The 17,158-nt window shown below is 43.3% G+C and overlaps 1 pseudogene; it reads left to right on the top strand.

Moving 5' to 3' along the window:
* The first annotated feature begins 2,983 nt into the window (after positions 1 to 2,983).
* LOC126488269 (ATP synthase subunit gamma, mitochondrial-like) lies at positions 2,984 to 3,800 on the top strand (annotated as a pseudogene).
* Positions 3,801 to 17,158: the final 13,358 nt, after the last annotated feature.

Below are 17,158 nucleotides of genomic sequence, written 5' to 3'. Positions count from 1 at the left end.
AAGACCTGCACCTTAAGCTCTGGGAAGACACATCTGTAATACCACCACTCATGATGTTATGGCAGGAGGGTGGTGAGTTCAAAACTAGCCTGGGCACACAGAAAGACGTCTTACAAATAGAAAAGTTTTTACAAAAATCTTACAAATAAAGTGGAACAACGAAGCACTGAGTTTGGAACCCTGAGGAAAGATTTGGGAAGGTTGTGATTTGTGTTCTGACTGAAAAGCTAGTTTGTACATACAAAACGAAAGGGAATATGGGACATTTTGATTGACAAAGGAGGAAGAAACTATCAAGACATAGGCAACAAACTCTGTATGGTGGGCAGAAAGTAAAAAAAAGACCCACAATTACCTGGGGGTATGTGGGAAGGTTGGCATGGCCTGGTGGATTCCCACTTGGCCTTATTGGTGTAATCTTAAGAATTTAGTTTGATACTGGGTGTGGTGGCCCCCAGAGCCTTTAATCCCATCATTCGGGAGTTAATGATCTTGGGTGAGTTTGTGGACAGCCTAGTCTACATAGTGAGTTTCAGGTCAGACACAGCTGTATAGTGAGACCCTGTCTCAAAGAAAAACAAAAAACAACAAAAACAAACAAACAAAACAAAACCCAAACAAAACAAGAAAGAAAGAAAGGGAAGACGGAAGGAAGGAAGGAAGGAAGGAAGGAAGGAAGGAAGGAAGGAAGGAAGGAAGGAAGGAAGGAAGGAGAACTTGTTTTGAGAGGTTGGTATGGAGATGGCTCAGTGTGTAGGAGATTTTGTTGTGCAAGCTTGAAAACCTGACTCAGAACCTAGGTAAAATGCCAGGTGTGTCCATGTGAGCATCCGCCACCCCAGTGCTGAGGCTGAGAGGGAGACAAGAAGGTCACTGTGGCCACCATCCTGGCTAAAAAACAGTGAGCTCTGGGTTCAGTGAGAAACTCTGTTCCAAGAGTTTCAAGAGCTCTATACATTGTTAAATTTCCCAAAGTCCTCCTTGCTACACAATAACATGTTTCAAGGCAGAGAATTGTGTCTTTCTCTAGCTGTTATAAGCACAGGCACATGCACGCGAGTGTCTGTACATGGGACCACACACACACACACACACACACACACACACCCATCCACCCACCTCCCCCATGCACGCGTGCACACACACGATTTGAGTTCCGTATTCAAAGCAAAAGCATCAGGATCCATTGAAGAGCGTAATGACTGAAGAAAGCAGTGTTGTGGGACAATTAGAGTAGGATTTATGGGATTACATATGGCCAGCCAGATGGCAAATGCTCCAGCTGCAAAAATTCTTCCTTGCCCCCACAATGAGCAGTGAGACGAAAGCTGAAAACCAGCAGCAAAGCAGGCTCCGTTGGAGAATAGGACCTAACGGAAGGAATTCCGATGCGAAGGACACACACCTCCACCTGGCTTACAATGCTGCAATGCAGCATTCTGATATAGTGTACCCAGAGGGAACCAAGAGACACATAAACCCAGCAAAAGAGGAGAGCTACAACAGTGAGCATCTATTATTACTTGGCCCCGTGCCTGCCACTCCAACCCAGTTTTTATTTACACCACTATCATTGAACTGCCCAGAAATTCATGTTTTCTAATCCTTCCAGACTGTTGGTCAGAACATGCTTTCTCTAGTTGTCTTGAATGCATTTTTTTTGTAGATAGAATGGCCACCAAAGATATTCAGGCCATACTCTCGGGATTCTGTGAACATGTTATTGTTTAGCAAGGAGCACTTTTGGAAATTTAGCAGTGTATAGAGCTCAAGATAGGGAGGCTGATCCTGAGGCATCTGAGAAGGTCAGTTCCAATCAGAGAACTTTTCTTGTCTGTAATTAGAGAGCTACAGAAAGCAGAGGAAAAAGGAAATGTGGGAGAAACGTGAAATATGAGAACAACTCACAGCCATTATATCCACTTTTGCTGGAGGGAGACGTGACATGAAAATTGTGCGAAGGAATGGGGGTGGACTCTGGGAACAAAGATTGGCCTCTGGCTAAGAGCCAATGAGGAAATGAGAACCTCTGTCCTACAATGGGAAGGAAGTGAATTTGGTGAACATCTGAACAGGCATGAAAGCAAATCTATCTCCTAGCCCCAGAAATAAATGCAGCTATCATATCTTAGACTTTGTGACGCTCAAAGCATAGAAGCCATCCAAGTCATAATGTCCACAAATATATTTTTCAACAATGGAACAGTAAGCTAATAAATAGGATCTTCTCAAGCTGGCAAGAATTGTTCCTACAGAGGACCTGGGTTTGGTCCTCAGCACCCACATGGTGGCTTACAACTCTTTCTAAATCTAATTCTGTGGGATGTAGGCCTTCTTCTGGCCTCTGTAGGCACTGCATGGTTGTGGTACAAAAACACACATACAAGAAAAACATACGTATAACATTAAAAAAAATCTGTAAAAATGTTTTGTCTTTTTAAGATCCAAAGTTCATAGTATAGTTGTACTCTGACAGGCAAGTCATAGAAGCCTAACAGAGCATCCTTCATGCTCTGATCCAATATCATGCTACTTGGCAGGTTTTCTGACTATGCCCACTAAGGGCTCCTGGGTCAGAAGAGCTTTAGAAGGGTGTGATCATGTGTTGCCGGAGACAAGATGATTAGAAGATAATAGATATTTGCTTGCAGTATGCAAAGAAAAAAAAAGATTACACTATTATGAATTCCCTTTAAAATGTCATTGAACCCTAAGGGAAATGTAAACATAGTGTATTCTTTGGATCAGTGGTGAATGTGTTTCCATTATCTCAAGGATGATAGCTTTACATTGTAGTATAGCTCTACTGTATGATGGAGGGGCTTGTAAGTAGAATAAATCCCCATGAACTAGTAGATGAACATAGACCCATGGTAATGAATGATAAGATAAGTGTGAATGCTATTTAGAAACATGGAAGCAGTTAAAAATTAACAGTGAAACATACAAGTCAAGAGGGCCAGTGAACTGGGAGCTCCCACGCATGCACAGTGAGGCCTGTCTGCTTCACTTTTTGGCTTCTACCTTGCAGCTGCAATGGATCCAAGTTTGAAACACAGCAACTTTGACAGATATTATAAGAGACTGAAGTCCATTAGAAATATCCAGAAAATTACCAGGTCTATGAAGATGGTGCCAGGTGAGCGGGAGAAGCCAGCTTAGGGGTACGGAAAAGGCTCCTTGGCTCTCCATGAGAAGGCTGATAGTAAGGGCCTGGGACAAGAAGAAACACACACCTTCTTATTCGTGTGTCCTCAGGTTGAGGGCTTTGTGGGACTATTCAGTCCTCGGGAACTATCCTCCCAGCAGCTGGAGAAGAAGTTATACTTGCTAGGATTGGCGAAAAAATCAGGGGCATATTTTAAGGGGCTCACTCTGACCAGTTTTTGGTGTCATTCAAAGACTTGGAGATGAGTAATTCATTGCCCCTGGATTGTTAAATTCTGGATATGACTTTGAAAAAGGCTCTATCGTTTTTAATCAGCTCAAGTCTGCTATCTCCTAGAAGACAGAAGAGAAGCCCCCTTATCTCTCGATGCCATTGAACTGCGGAGAGCATGAGTGTTTATGAGGGCATCGCTGCTGATGCGCCGCAGCATCACCAGGAATACAATCTGCACGTCTACCTGAAGGAGTCCTCCACCAGCGAGCACAGTGCCGGGATGACAGCTATGGATAGCACCCGCAAGAACGCCTCTGATATGATCGACAAATTGATGCTGATGTTCAAGCTCACCTGCGTGGCTATCATCACAAATGAGTTGATTGAAATCATCTCTGGGGCTGCTGCTCAGGATTAATGGAAATCAAGTTGCATCCTTAGACAAGAGGTAAAGAAGGAAAACGCAGTAAACTGATTTTGACTGACTGCTGTCTGTCAGAAGAAAACGGGGTCCACTGAGATACAGAGATGGCAAGGTGCTTGTAAATTATCTTATGACAAACAACTTACCATGAGGAAGAAGTTTAAAGTTAAATGTGGCACGTCTGTGGACAGAGGAAGAACAGAAATCTTACTCTTCAGAACAAAGCGACAGAACATAGCAATGCACCGTAAATTACTTTTGTAAAAACAAAGACTATTGGCTGGGGAGATGGCTCAGTGGGTAAGGGTGCTTGCTGTGCTAGCAAGGGGACCTGAGATCAAATTCCAGAATTCATGTTAAAAAGTCAGATGTGGTTGCATGCAAGTCTGTAAGTCCAGCACTGAGGGGGGTGGAGTGGAGTCAGAAGGATTACTGGGTCTTGCTGGCTACCAGCATAGCTCCAGCTTCAGTGGGAGACCCTGTTTCCAGGAAATAAGCTAGAAGGTAATTGAGCAGGAGCCCTGGCAGCCCCCTCTAGTTTTGCCTCATGAGAGTGTGCACCTGCAATGCATATTACAACATACACGTACGCGTGTGCACACACACACACACACACACACGCATGCATGCGCGCACACACACAGAGACACACACACACACATACATACACACCCCACAATTATTTGGAAAAATAGTCAGTGCTGGCAGTGCTGGTTAATTTTTTGTCAACTTCATACAAGCTAGGGTCATGTGAGAAGGGGAAATTTCAATTGAGAAAATGCCTCTATAATATTGGTCTGTAGGCAAGTTTGTTGGGCCATTTTCATTTTATTAATTGATTTGGAAGAGTCCATCCTACTGTGGATGATACCACTCCTGGGAAGGTGGTCCCAGTGGTATATAAAAGCTAGCAGAGCAAGCCATGTAGTACAGCTCTGTAGGCTCCCGTTCTCTACAGCTCCGCTTTATTTCTTGCCTCCAGGTTCCTGTTGTGAGTTCTTGCACTTACTCCCCTTCATGGTGGATTGTAAGCTGTGAGCTGAAATAAAGCCTTTCCTTTCCAGATTGCTTTTGGTCATGGCAGTTTCCACAGCAACGGAAAGAAAACTAAGACAGTAGCTTAACATAAAAGTTTGTTTCACCCCATTTTCTGAACTATGTGCTTCCAGTCGTCCTGCAGCTTCCTTCAGCAGTAACTGGAGACAAGAGGCTGTCCTTCTGATGAAGGGTCCCAGAAGACAAAAATCTATGATTTTATTTATTTTTGACGTTTAAATTAGATTTCTTCCTTTTTTGAACTTTATGTTAAAGTTTTTTATTTTTAAAATTAGCATACAAAGTAATGGGTTTGGGTATGGCGTTCCCACACTTACTTTGTTATTGTTGAACCTCCTCCCTCCTTCTCCCAATCACCCTGCCCTCTTCCTGTTTACACTAATAGTTTTTGTGGGAGTTTGAATGTAATCTCATGGGAAGTGGCACTATTAGGAGGCATGAATCTTTTGGCATGACCTTGTTGGAGGAAGTGTGTCACTGTGGGGTGGGCTTTGAGATTTTCTATGCTGAGGATACCACTCAGCATCTCAGTCAACTTCTTGTTTCCTGCACGCCAAGAGGCAGCCAGTACCACATCTGCCTGCATGCCACCATGCTCCCCACTATGATGATAATAGACTGTAAATGAGCCACCCCAATGAAATGCTTTCTTGATAAGAGTCACTACAGTCATGGTTTCTCTTCACAGCAATAAAAACCCTAAGACAGCTTTCATGTCAGAGGTACCCTGTTATCCTCTTTTGTCCACTCATCCCATCATTTAATACCATTATTCTCCTCTCTGTCTTCCATTCTACCCTCATGATCTATACACATACCTTCACATATATACTTGAAGAAGGACGCGATGAAGAAATCCCACACTAGCTCAGAATTGACTATAACAGAGGGTTATTTATTCAGGGGTAGACTCACAGATCATGATTCTCTGCATGAACAGGGAACAGGAACCGAATCACGCCACCCAGAAGAGAGGCCAGACGTGTGCTTTACATACGCATATACAGTATAAGAGACCACGCCTAAGTAGGCAGGTAAATTAAAGGCTACTGGCTGTAGGAATTCCTACAGCATATCCACATAAATAAGATTAAAATTTAGGAACCATGTATGAGAGAATGTATCCAGCATTAGTCCTTCCAAGCCTGGGTTTCCTCACTTTTTGTAGTAATTTTCTGTTCTATCCATTTTCCTACAGGTATCATGGCTTCACTTTTCTTTCTTACTGAATAGATCTCCATCATGCTTATGGACCACATTTTCTCTAGCCACTCGCCTGTTGATGGACAGCTCAGCGGGATCCACACCTGGCTATTGGGAATCGTGTGAAACAATAAACGTGGAACTGTAGTATCTCAGAGTCCTTTGGGTATATGCCCAGGAGTGGTATAGCTGGGTTTTAATTTTTTTGAGAAGCTCCATACTCATTTCCTTAGTGGCTTCATCAGCTTTTCAGTTTTAAAAAAGAAGAGTGTGGAGTGCACCAGTTCTGAGCAAGGAATAATTCTGGACATGAATATACAAGACAGTAACACAAATCTTGATCAAGACAAAGTTCAGTAGCATGGGTTGGTACTTCGTAGCAGGGAAGCTCTTGTGTCTATCTCCGCGGAGTAACCAAACCAAACAGCTATATTTCATTCATAAATGACTTTTTTACCAAAGTTGTCTTGTCTGAATCCTATAAGGCCAATCTCATCTAGTTAATGTGTGAATAAAGATGCAGCAGCCAATAGGATCTAGGACTGACTTGAGGGACCCCAGTTTCGGTACCCACTGCACAAAAGTGCTTTTGCTACTGGTGTTTTTAGGGTTAAGTGTGAGCTTAACCCAACAGGACAGGCTTAGCTATTACCATAGTTAGCGTTTCTGTTGTTATGAAAAAACATCACAATAAAAAGCAACCTGGGGAAGAAAGGGTTTGTTTCAGCTTACTGTTTCACAAGACAGTCCACCACTGACAGAAGTCAGGGCAGGAAGTCAAAGTAGGAGCCTGGAGGCAGGAACCAAAGCAGAGGCCATAGAATAGAGTGCTGCTTACTTCTTCCTCCTCATGACTTGCTCAACCTCCTTTATTCTAGTACCCAGGATTATCATACCAGAAGTGGTACCACCCGCAGTGAAATTAATCATCATCATTCAGTAAAATGTACCACAGGCTTGCTCACAGGGTAATTTGCTGAAGGCATTTCTCAATTGAGGTTCCCTCTTCCAAAATGACTATCTTATGTCAAGTTAACGTAATAGCTAAGAACAGCTACCCACCCCCAACCTGCCAATTAACAGTGGCTTTTAAGGGGCAGTTGGGAAATGGCCCACTCAGGAAACTACTTGCTACTCAAGGGTGAGACCCTGAGTTCAGTTAACCAGAACCAAAGTAAAAGCTGGACACAGATGTGCATACAGCTGTTATCACTGCACTCCTCCTGTGAATTGGGATGGACAGACAGTAGCATCCCTGGAGGCTCAAGGGCCAGCAAAGCTGGTATGCATAGTGGTGAACAACAAGAGAGGTTATCTCAAACAGGAAGGTCAGGACTGACGCCCATGGTTCTCCTCCGACCTCCACACACACACACTGTGGCACATGAATACTTTCTCCCCTCTCCTTCTGCCCGCCCTCTCCCCTCTCACTTGCATACACTTACATATGCCCCACAAATATTAAAAATGGGCCTAGTGAGATGGATCAGAGTTTAAGAGCTTCTATTGCTCTTGCAGAGAACCTAGGTCCATTTCCTAGTGCTTGCATGGTGGTTCATAACCATCTAGAACTCCAGTTCCATGGGATTCAACACCCTCTTCTAACCTCTGAGGATACTAGGCATGCATGTGGTATACACATATACAACAGCTGAAACACTACTAGATATTAAATAACACAATAAATCAGTCTAAAAATATTTTAAATAGAGAAAAGTATTAGTAAAAAAGCAGAAAGAAAAGCGTCACTGACATGAGAGGTTTAAATAGAGGGCAAGATGTGTTCATAAATAAGCAGTCTGCTCAGGGGTTAGTCTCAGCCTTCCATTGACACACCATTGTCTTGCTTTTGTCTTGCAAGGCAATCTGACAAATTTTCAGGTGGGAAATGATTCTTGAGGAAAAGTTCTTCCTCTGGCTGTCACCATGACTTACCCCTAGGCAGTTTTACTCCTACTTTCATGTCATATGTACATATATATTAATACACACACACATTCTAGGAACCACGAATGAGGGAAAACATATAATATTCATCTTGTTGCAATTGGCTTACAATGCTTGTATCAGCTCTGGTTGCATCCATTTTCCCACAAATAACACAACTTCCTTCCTTATGGCTGAAAAAATATTCATTGTGTATAAGTATCCTACAGCAGAGGAATGAATAAGGATAATGTGGTATAGGTCATGGGATTTTTGTGGGCTCCGCCACTCGAAGCGCAAACACTTGGTTAGCCAATTCCTGCTGCTCCCACCTCTGCTGCTGCTGCTGCTCCCCCTCATCTTCCCCTACTATTTGATTATTCATTCGTTTGTTACATTCATTAATTTGGAGACAGGGCTGTGTCACATAGCCCAGGCTACAAAGAAGGTCTATGCTGCAAACTTGCAGCCGTCCCCTCTCCTCTCTCTGCCTCCCAAGTGCTGGGTGCAGGCCTGAGTCCCTGGCCTTGGTTTCAGCTCTTGCACAAGTCCACCATCAGCCTTCCTACTCCCGGTCTCTCTTCTTTCTAAAGACGAAATCATGGCCAATGGAGAAGAGGCACTAGAAGAGACAAGCTGAGGCAGTAGCAGAGAGGGATAGTAGGTTCCAGTCCCCAACTTGTTCATCTGATAAGAGCCTCCAAACTGAGTCTTGCCACTGCTGGCCTTCTGGGCAGAGGATACACTAACAAAAACACAAAGGAGGCCATTGCCCATAACTGCCAATCCACCCACAGTAGGCGTGTCATAGCACACCATTTATCAGCTTTCCAGGATGGAACCAAGGCGAGTCTCCAGTGCCAGTCCCACCTGATTTTCTCTAATTGCCTCAACCAGACATCTGGCAGGTGGATGCCATCCAGACCAATGTCCAAATCAGCACCTTAGGAACTCCTGCCAAACTAGGAGGAGCCTGGGAAGCCTGTTCACTGTGGGAATCTCGGGAGAAGCTGAGCTGGATAAGTCAGAGATAAAGATGAGGACTTTGCTTCAGAGCTTTGCAAAGGTTAGCTCTTGGAATGTCCCCATTGTTAGGGCCAGCTATGGCAACCCAAACACAGCAGTGCCTCCAGAGCTTTGGCTCGGTTGCTAGAGTACCTGTCTGGCATACAGAAAGTTCTGGTATTCAACCCCAGCACTGCAGACATGTTGGCACACTCCTACACTATCAGCACTCATGAGGTAGAGGCAGGGGAAGTACATATTCAAAAGACCCTATTTAAAAAAAAAAAAACTGAAGCCTGGGGAGAAAGAGATGGCTCAGCATTTAAGAGCACTGGGTGCTTTTCCAGAAGCCCAGGGTTCAATTCCTACCAACCACATGGTGACTCATAACCATCTGTAACTCCAGTTCCAGGGAATCTGATACCCTCTTGTGGCCTATGTAAGCACTGCACAACATGATATACAGACAAACACGCAGCAAAACACCCATATGCATCCAATTGTTTTCCTTGTTTATGCATCCTAGTCAAAGCTTTCCCTCCCTCCCTTATACAATGTGACCACTGTTGTAGAAGAGATAAGTCGAAATTGTGGTGACTTCGAAAAGTGCCTGGAGAAGAGGAATCTCATCTCATCCAGAGGACATGAAGTCAGACAGGGTTTTCAAGAATAAGTAATATCCAAAATGACATTTTATCCATGGTAAGAACCCCACAATGACCAAGCCAGGTAGTCATTGTCAAGGAATTCAGTGTCTAGTGAGGAGGACAGACACAGATAACAAACACCTTCTGCATTAAATGTTTGTGGAAAGGTAACCCCAGTGTCCTATGGGAGTCCAAAGAATGAGCTCAAAACGAGAGGGGAGCGAGGGGATCACTGTTCCAATGATGACTCTTCCTCGGTTGGTTCTTGGTGGGCACTGTTGTTCTCAGAATGGGCCTGGGTCTAGAGACAGTGATTTTAAAGTGGAAATTATGGTAAAATGCGCTGATTGCAGCTGCCCTTGTTAGTTTTCTGTCCATTTGCCACGAGCTAAGGTCATCTGAGAAAAGGAAACCTCAATTGAGAAAACACCTCCTTAAGATCTGCCTGCAAGGCATTTTCTTATTTAGTGATTGATGTGGGAGGACCCAGCCCATTGTAGGTGGTACCAGCCCTGGGCTCGTGGTCCTGGGTTCTATAAGATAGCAGGCTGAGCAAGCTATGTGGAGCAAGCCAGTGAAGAGCAGCCTCCATGGCCTTTGCATCAGCTCCTACCTCCAGGTTCCTCCCCCTGTTTGAGTTCCTGCCCTGACTTCTTTTCATAATGAACTGTGATGTGGAGTGTAAACCAAACTTGCTTTTGGTCATCGTGTTTCATCACAGCAATAGTAGCTGCAAGTAAGACAATAGTGAACCCTAATTAAAGGGGAATTATGACCTTCTAAGAATAAGGAATCTAAATGTAAATTGTTATATCTATGTATTATGGACACAGAAGTTAAAGGATGCCCATTGACAAACCAAGACAATTGGCCTCAGAAGCAGTAAACCCAGGCAACAATTGTGTCTTAGAATCCTAGGCTCTGGAAGTATGAGAACATAGATTCTGTTGTTTACTTGTGTAAAGTCTGTTGTGGTCTCTTATTGTGGCCTATGACAACCAAGAGACAATTCTTTATACTGACTTTAGAAGGACTCTTGACTACCGAATTAGTTGTGTAAAATATCTTCATTTTTGTTTGAATATATCTTTATTTTGAAAGTGATAAATAACAGACCTTTAAAAATTAAATACCAAATTAATAAAAAGAATGATCATACTAAATGTCTTGACTCTTTATATTAAATAAAATGTGGAATATTTGTTGTATTCCAAAGATTTCCATAGCCTTGCGGTTGATATGTTGCTTTCCTAGCCCATCTGACCTATTTGGGACCAGAAAGATGAGAAAGTGTGAAATAAGAGAAAGCAGTTTTAAAAAAACAATATACTCTGTAGAGAAAGTAAGTAGAATTTGTGGAAGAGAATGTATCCCAAATCAGCAAGGTGAGGAGGGGGAATGATGTCTGTGCATGTGTGTATGTGTGTGCATGTGTGTGTGTGTATACATAAATGTGTGTCTATACAAATATATATGCACACTATATAAATATATAAAATGAATCACCAATCATGTAGTTTAAAGAGTGAAATTGCCCCTAAAGGAGTGGCCTACAGGGTTGTATTATTTGGAGATCATAGTACCTCTAGGAAGAAAGACATGTTAATCCCCTTTAAAATACCCTCAATGGGATAAAGGGGATTCTATCAAACTTAAAACCTACATATCCAAAGAAACACTTAACACATTAAAGAGATAACCTATGGGATGGGAGAAAATATTTTCAAACCATGTACCAGATAAGAAGTTCATATGCAAATTTGGTAAATTTTCCATAGTCAGAGGTTGCACATCTTCAAATCCCATCAACCTGATGTCTTGAAATATCTTTTAAAATTGTGCCTGTAATAAATACAGGCAAAATTTTTCTTGTGACATTCCTTAAACAATACAGTTTGACAGTTGCATGGCTGGGCAGACTGAGGGGCCACTGGCAGTGGATTTATCCCCACCGCATGTACTGGCTTTTTAGGATTCTATTCTCTTTGGATGGATATCTTGCTCAGCCTAGATGTACTACTGAGGGCCTTGGACCTTCCCCCAAAGCAATGTGCCTTACCCTCTTTGAGGAGTGGATGGGGGTGGGGTAAGGGGTTAGATGGAGGGAATGAGAGGAGGGGAGGGAGTGGGAACTTGGATTGGTATGTATAATGAAAAAAGATAGATTGTTTCCTTTTTAAAAAAATTAAAATAACGTACTGGCTTTGTGGGAGCCTAGGCAGTTTGGATGCTCACCTTACTAAACCTGGATGGAGGTGGGAGGTCCTTGGACTTCCCACAAAGCAGGGAACCCTGGTTGCTCTTTGGGCTGATGAGGGAGGGGGACTTGATTGGGGGAGGGGGAGGGAAATGGGAGGCAGTGGCAGGGAAGAGACAGAAATCTTTAATAAATANAAGCATGGAACCCTGGTTGCTCTTTGGGCTGATGAGGGAGGGGGACTCAATTGGGGGAGGGGGAGGGAAATGGGAGGCAGTGGCAGGGAAGAGACAGAAATCTTTAATAAATAAAAATAATAAAAAATAAGTAAAAATAAAAATGTTTAAAATAGAACTCAGGAAATTGAAGCAGGATATTGACAAGATTTTTGTACTCCCATGTGTGTTGTCAAGATAAGGAATCATCATAACTGTTCCTCAGTGGATGGAAGGAAGAGAAAATTTGATGCAGGCAGACATACAATTGACTATTTCTCAACCTTAAAGAAGGAAATGCTTCCATTATCATCTGAAGGATGATGAACCATTTAGAACCTTCATAGTCATTAAGACACAACAATTTCATTGTGTCATCTGCTTTTGGCATCAGGATGATGATACAAGTTTCACTCAAAACTTTTGAGGAGTTAGAAGAGACAAGACCGTATGGCCGAAAACCTGAAGTGTGTGTGTGTGTGGCAAATGACAGATGCAAACATAAGGTATATGGAGTATATATGCTAACAGAAAAGAAATGCCTACTAATTAAAATGTCAAGTAATAGAGGAAACAAGATACACTGTACAAAAGACAGAAATTGAACTAAGTCATTCAAAGATTAGAATTGAGCCGGGTGATGGTGGCACAGGCCTTTAATCCCAGCAGAGGCAGGCGGATCTCTGTGAGTTCAAGGCCAGCCTTGTCTACAAGAGATAGTTCCAGGACAGGCTCCAAAGCTACAGAGAAACCCTGTCTTGAAAAACAAAACAAAAGATTAGAATTGAAATAATTTAAGAACTCACTATATCTGTATACAGATGCTAGAAGAGAGGATTACTAAATGAGGGAACAACTGATTGTCAAAAAAGAAGAGAAAGTAAAAAGAGTGTAAGTGACTTTTGCATGGCTTATTAGTATTACTATGCCTTATTATACACATTAAAGGGACTCATTGTGATATCTTCACAATGCATACATCATACATTGGCAATAGCCATCTGTCCTTCTAGCCCACTCTTCTACCACGGTCATCGGCGGTTCAGTGTAGTTTTGACATGCATTCTTTTTTTTTCTCTTTTTCTTTTTTGGTTTTTCGAGACAGGGTTTCTCTGTAGCTTTGGAGCCTGTCCTGGAACTAGCCCTTGTTGACCAGGCTGGCCTTGAACTCACAGAGATCCGCCTGCCTTTGCCTCCCGAGTGCTGGGATTAAAGGTGTGTGCCACCACTGCCCTGCTTGACCTGCATTTCTTTAATTACTGACACTACTGAGCACTTTCCTGAGCCAGTATCTTTCTATGTAGCTCAGGCTGCTCATGTATAGGGGAGAGGTCTCAAGAGTACATGTGAAGAGAAGGCGGGTCAGCGATCTCATACTCTGTGTCTTTGGGTTCTACATTATAGATTTATCTATTACAAATCAAAAGTATGTTTTAAGTTGCTGCCATATTCAACATGTCATTTTTCTCTAAAGAACAGAACCTCACAAATATTTTCCCCCTATTTATATGACAATAGTTATTATTGAGTAATCTAGAGATGATTTAAAGTATCTAAGAGGATGTATGGAGATTATATATGACAATCTTCTGTAAGAGCTCTGACCATCTGCAGATTTTGTTATCTTCTGGGCATTCTGGAACTAATGATCCATTATTGCATAAACTTTTCCTTGGGAGATAAGAACAAACAACTACTCACTCCAGATGCCCAACCAAAGTAATGACACCACTGATTTGGTGAAGCGGTGAAATTTCTTTTATCTTATAAATGCAGCCAACTCCATCGTCTTGGTTACTGAACGGGAAGAGTAGTATAAATAATCAAAATGGCTGGGGGAAAGTTCATTTGGATTTGTTTGAGGGGAATGTACCATAGTTTGTCCTGCAGCAACAGCAGGTGTTCCTAATTATGGTTTTGCTTAGGCTAATACTGGAATTAGCTTGCCTGCACTGAACGTATATATGTCAAGAGCATGTGTAACTGAGTGGGAAGAAGTTACCCAAGACTCTTGATGCTATTTGATATACAATTTGTGTGTGCGGTCTGGAGTTCTCTATTTTTAACTGACCTATCAGACAACACGCATTACATGAAAGGTACTTTCCACATTGACAGGAGGCATGCCAGATCCAAAGATGCCATTAATTTCTTCGATGGCTCAAGATCTCCCTCTGTGATTTACCCCGCAAGCTGCCTTCTTTCCTGACAGCCTGGCAATTGCGATGTTTGAACCTGGAGGAATTTGGGGGCAGGCGTAGCTGAGAGGCATGAGGAGGAAAGCAAGGCGAGTGTCGGACTCGGGATGAGACGGCAAGCAAGGCTTCAGCCAACATCTCTTCCTTGCTGACTTTAAAATTCCTCTCTCTGGCCCCAACCTCTCTCCCAACTCTAATTGGGTGTGGGTCTGCCTATTCATCTCCTCTGGAATAGACACAACAAACACCCCAATTAAGTTTCTCCTCTTCAAATCCCCTCCGGGATTCTTTTCATCGATGATTGTAATGTCTCTTCTATTCAGCCTGGGCCTAAAAGTTCAGTAATCATCGCTGCCAACCTCTTTTCTGCTCCTCCACACAATCTCCAGCTGTTGCTGCTTTAGCCTCTTGATTGTCATTTGGGTTTGCCCACCGATGCCCTCACTCCCGCTTAACCCATTCTTTATTGAGTCTTGTCTCTTTGACACAACCATTTTCATACACCGTGTTCTGGCATTGCATCTTGGCCCCTGCCCTTATCCATCCTCCACAAGACAGAGACCCAGAAGCACTGTCAAACGGAATTGTATGCTGTGCCCAGAGCAGGCCTCACACTGTCTTCCTTGCGCATTTGCTTCTGGAGATGCATCCTTTCAGCTAGCCCTCAACACGGGGGAGAGTCCCCTTTCTCAAGAGCCAACTCCAAACCCCGTCTCGCCGGAAACTTTTGTAATTCCTGCTTGCAGCTGCAAATGTCTTCCCCTTTCTTCAAATGTCCCTAGTACTTTCTCCCTCCGTTGTTTTAGCCCTGTTCCCATTAGCAGAATGATCCTTGTGAACACAGGGTGCAAAGTGCAAGAGGGGAGAGTCCAGTCATTGGAAAGTAGCTGAGAAAACTCAGTTCACTCACACATGAAATCTGAGTCTAGTTTGCAGGCCAACTGCATGTCTGTCATTTTGTACACAGATGTAGCCCAAAGACCAGAGGCCAAGGTAACACCCGAAGGCTTGCCACTTCCGATCTCAGGCCATAGCACTGGACATAGCACTGGACATAGCAAATCAGAACCCGAATTTCCACGTGGTCCTAGGTGATTGCTGGGCACACTCAAGTTTAAGAAGAGTACTGTGGTTTTGCATAAGTAGGGAGGGGAGAGGGAGCCACCTCCAAAAGAGACTCACACCAGGTCCTGTCATTAATTCAGTCCTCGGGGGCGTGGTACTAGCTTCCGAGTCAGTCGCGCAGTATGTATTGCTTCCCTGAATTTACCAGTCCCGTTTCCTTCCTACCCTTAATTTGGGGGTAGCCCCCTTCCCTTCTCCAACCGCAGACAAGAGAACCTTGTCTCCTATTGGCGAGCTGCGGCCGCACAAAGCTGGCCCCAATTAGGGACTGGGATTCCGTACAGCCTGCCTCAATGGATGTGGTCTCTGGCCAAGGTGTGAGTCACACTCGAGTCCTCTGTTAAACATCAGAGAAAGGAATGCCACAGGGTGATGTCAAAGTGAGCTTTGGAGCCAGCCACTCCAAAACATCTGGTGCTGGAAGAGTATTCTGAGTTTGCATGAAGAGAACACAAGAGCAGTTTGGAGTAACCGTCGTGATTAGTGCCTTCTATGAAACATCTTTGTTTTGTTCCAAAGAGGTAAGTAAATAAGTGATATTTGGAAGAAAGATAAAACAACAACAACAAACTACATCCCCCCCCCCGCCCAATCTCCACTAAAATGACTTTCCTTCCTTCCTATTTTTTTCTCTTTCCTGAGATCTTCTGAGCAAGAACAGCCTTCCCTTGTTTCCTAGCCTTTCTCTAGTTATCTCAGCACAAGCTCGGCCCTTTGCACCCACTTGGTCGGCAGATGCAGGTGGGGCCCACGGAGCACACTCTCACTTCCTTCTCTGTGTCGCAGAGAAGCTGGAAATTAGAAAGGCTCTCGAGTTGAGGCAAAGTAGCTCACACTGGCAAGTGGCAAAACCTGCTGCGTTTGCCTCGGGCGTGTTTTTGCCGATAAATTACTGCTCCTCAAAGCTCCTGGCCTCCACGGAGCTGCTCAGTTTCTAATCAGAACCACACCCAGACTGTGACAGGAGTGGTTTCTGAGTGTCCTTGTGTCTGGTGGTGGGAAGAAAGCTAATACTGTCCTCCTGCCACTAAAGTGACACAAAAACCAGAACTTTCTGCTCACTTCTGTGTCACAGACCACTGACTGTGTGTATTTAATGAGTATATATTGTCAGATTAGGTCTTGCTAGTCTGTGACATACTTGTTTTAAATTTAAAAAATCTGAAAGATGATGACACACTCTTGGTAGAAGCTATACAACTCACGAGAAGTTGCCTCCACACAAAAATCGCTAAATAAACACATTTTCCTTTGAACTGTTTGTCCATTTGCTGAGTGTAAGGGTTCTTTTGAGAACAGATGTGTGTGTGTGGGGGGGGTAAAATGGGTTAACATAGTTGTGAAGATTGGCAATTAAAAATCCATAGGACAGAGCTAACGAGATGGCTCTGGTGACAAAGGCTTTTACTATCAGCCTCGGTACCCAATGTGATATGGGACCCAAATATGCTAGGAGGAGCAATCCTCTAGTTTGTCTTTTGACTTCCACACACAGATTACAGCAATGCATGTACGCACATGCGTGCACGTACATGCACACACACACACACACACCTAATACATAACTAACTAAATGAATAAATTACATAATTTAAAAGAAAAAAGAAAATCCAAAGGGCAGGTTAGCAGCAAGCAGGAAAATCAGGCAGTGATTTCCATGTTACAGAATTCCTTTTATGGTGTTACTTGATAGTTCTAGAGTTGAAGTTTCATTTTCTACAGGTCATATTTGGTTCCATGTTTTATATGCTCAATCACAGTAGTAGATAAAGATAAGGCT

This window comes from Alexandromys fortis, unplaced genomic scaffold (genome assembly GCF_014885135.2).
Source record: "Alexandromys fortis isolate MF-2015 unplaced genomic scaffold, M_Fortis_MF-2015_v1.1 scaffold_194, whole genome shotgun sequence".
NCBI classification, from domain to species: Eukaryota; Metazoa; Chordata; class Mammalia; order Rodentia; family Cricetidae; genus Alexandromys; species Alexandromys fortis.
The sequence above is the reverse complement of the archived record's forward strand: the minus strand, read 5'-3'. Positions and strand labels throughout refer to the sequence as shown.